Source organism: Melanaphis sacchari, unplaced genomic scaffold, assembly GCF_002803265.2.
Source record: "Melanaphis sacchari strain LSU unplaced genomic scaffold, SCAv2.0 Contig64_pilon_pilon, whole genome shotgun sequence".
NCBI classification, from domain to species: domain Eukaryota; kingdom Metazoa; phylum Arthropoda; class Insecta; order Hemiptera; family Aphididae; genus Melanaphis; species Melanaphis sacchari.
The window spans coordinates 572996-576393 of NW_020271462.1; the positions used below are offsets into that span (position 1 = coordinate 572996).

The 3398-nt window shown below is 24.3% G+C and overlaps 1 protein-coding gene across 1 annotated transcript in view; it reads right to left on the reverse strand.

Annotated features, from left to right (window-relative positions):
* Positions 1 to 1787, reverse strand: part of LOC112600429 (cytochrome c1, heme protein, mitochondrial-like) — a 4094-nt gene extending 2307 nt beyond the window's left edge. Inside the window, exon 1 of the mRNA XM_025347643.1 lies at positions 1621 to 1787. The gene's annotated coding sequence lies outside the window, so the exon portion shown is untranslated. The remainder of the gene's footprint in view (positions 1 to 1620) is intronic.
* Between the last annotated feature and the right edge of the window lie 1611 nt (positions 1788 to 3398).

Below are 3398 nucleotides of genomic sequence, written 5' to 3' on the forward strand. Positions count from 1 at the left end.
AGAAGCATGAATTGACTGTTCAAGTGCATAAATTAGGGAACTACCACCACCAGCTAACACGCCAAAACTGGTCAAAAACTAAAAATAAACAAAATTGTGTTTAGTAACTCAATGAAATATAATGTAATTAATTTAAATTTTATAAAGTAAACAATTTTTTTAAACTAGCTTAACAAAGATTCTGATATGATTAAAACTGTTTTATAAAAAAATTCTTAAAGAACAGTAATTAACTATTTAACTATTCAGTAATTGAAATATGGTTTAATAACTTTAAAAAATATATGAATATTGCATAATATAATTTTTATAACTAATATCTTTAGTAGGCTGCTAAAAATATACCGATATGTTTTTACAAAAAGAAGTGACAAAGTGACCTACTTATAATTATGTGTATACTGTGTATATTCATACTAGTGAATTTATTAAGCTTTTTTTATTTATAAAAAAAAATAATAATAATAGAATCAATATAATAGCGTAATAATTAAATTAGTAGTCATAGTAATTAAGGAAAGCACCTATACATTTAAGTTTAGAAAAATAATAATTTCAAATTTATTTGACTTAAGATAAATTTCTATTATAATTGTTTATTAATATTGTTAGCTACATCAATAAAAGTTATTTTTTATTTACCAAACAAATAATTTAAGAAATTTAGAAATTAATTATATTTACTAATATTAAGTTTTATTCCTAGGTTTAATTGCTTGTGCATTACTTTTGTGAACAATAATAGTTTATACTTAACTAATCAAAAATTAATTCCACTTTTAAAATAATGTAATAATATGTTCTGTGATGTATTTAATAAATTTAAAGTATTAAAAAGTATAAATATATGGAATCATTTTTTATCTGCATAATATTGTAAATTAAGTTTTGAATATATTTTGAGTAAAAAATTGAACATTTGGATACTATTTCATTTAAAATTCAAAAATGCATATTTATGTACAATCAACTCAAATATCATAAAAATATATCTTCTGAAAATTGTATTTTATAAGATTTTATAATAGAATTAGATTGTAAATAATATTAAAGTTAATTGGAAATAATAAAACAGAAATATATTTCAGCCTTGTGACCATTTTAAGTATTAAAATAATGTATATTAATACATAAACTTATTGATAACAATTAAATTTTTTATTAACAAAACATATAACCAATAAATAATATCGAAATAAGAATATGAAACAAGAACATGCAATACATTTTATGATTATACATTTATATTATGTCAAACATATTAGTATAAACATTATGAAGCAGAATTCTAAAATTTAGATCGAATATTCTAATTACCATCCCCATATAAAACTATTGACCTTAACACACTGTAATTGACCATCACAATGTACAAAATGATAGACTCCAGATTTACAGTAAACGGGTGTTGTTGGGCGTTAGGCATGATATGACAGCCATAGAAACTTGGAATACTTAATCCACAACAAAGGTGGACGACGTGCAGCGTTAGTAGTTGGGTGAAAAATAGATGTGGATATAGGAGACACGAGCTACTTACAAATTTATGGTTTTTCGACCACCTAGAGGCGGCCTTAAAAAATGAGAAAGTGCTCGTCATCGGTGCGGCTGCGATTAGACTTGACAATCAGGACGGCAGTAGATCAACGGAAAACGTCCTGGTAGGGCTTCCTTAATGTAACGCCCGCCCGGTCGTTGTCGGCGAAGATGGTTAGAAATGAAGAAAAATTGGCTACGGAACGGCCTCAAGAAAACGGATAAGGTGGAATATTTCACCAGCCAAAACGTACGACCTACAGCTGTATTCGATAGCAAGGGCACAGTCGCAGTGTGACCAACACTGAAAAAACGGTCGCCGTCCAATACGCTGATAACGAACACCGGTGATAATATCGCAAATGGGCCACCACCACCACTCGTCAATCTATGTATTCGCCGCCACTATCACTTAAGATAATCAATCCGACTATCAGCGTATTCTGTTCGTGACCTTAAATAAAAATTGTGGGACAAACGTAGTATTATTATAATTTATAGTCTTATAGAATATCTAAAGCTCTGAACTTGAGCAATCGAAAAACATTCGCTACTACAAATTTTTTTAATACGGTATTAGGTGCAGACATTGATTTTTTTAATTTACCGAAGATCGAGGATAATATTATAATTTATAATTATCCTAATAATATTATAATATTATAATTTGTCATGATTATTATAGTAATATAGTATGTTATCTAATATGGTTTTAAAAATTTGATTTGTTTTTAATTGTGTCAAGTTCAACGAATAGGAATTAAGCCACAAAAATACTTGAGTTTTTCCTCAACATTATTTTACCTATACATTTGCTTATAAATTGCACAATTGACACTAAATTTTTTTTTAATTATTCGTTTTCTTGAATAAAAAAAATAATATTTGTTTTATCGTAATTATTTGTAATTATTTGTAATTTGTAACATTTTTATTTTACTACATCAATTAATTAATGATTTTATTTAACAATTATAGTAGTAAAAAATTTGGAGTATTTTATTATATTTTATAACATTGTTATTAAACAATGATTAATTAATTAGTAGAAATATTATTGATTTAAAAAAATATCGCTGCATCTTCAGAAGTAAATAGATAATAATAATATATGAAATCCACCACGTTTTGACATTTATATAGTTTTCGTAAATAATTTTTTATTTTTCTATAAAAGTTAGATATATTTATATCTAAAATAATTATTGTCTTATTATATTATTAGTAAAAGACATTTTTCTCCGTTAGCTTATTTAATAGGTAACATAATGTAAAGTTTACATTGTAAACATTATAAATAATATAATTGTATTGATCAATAACTTCATCGTTGATGCAAAATTATGTAGGTACCTATATGCTAATTAAATATTCACATACCTACTATAATTTTAAATTAATAATAATAATAATAATAATACTATATAGGTAGTCTGATAGTATTTTTATGTATTTAATATAATAATATTGTACCTATCACTATAATTATTATTATTGTAATATATAAATTCATTATGATGACACACGTACTTAATACTATATTTTTTTTTCATAGGTCATTTATACTGAACATTCAAATATAAATATTTTTTGAATTTTAAAAACATAAAAATTTATTATAGGTGGCCTAAGTATAGTTGAAAAATTTAAATTTTTTTTTTTTTTTTAATATTTTCATCTGACTAAGTAGTAATTTACTATACAAAATAATCCTTTTTGACATGTATAAAAATCTTTACTGAGAACAGTTGCCTTAATGTGGTAGTACGAATACCTAATTATCATTATTAAAATATGTTATAAGTTCTTGAAGATATTAAACAGAGCAAAAACAAAAATTAATCAAATTAATATGACATATT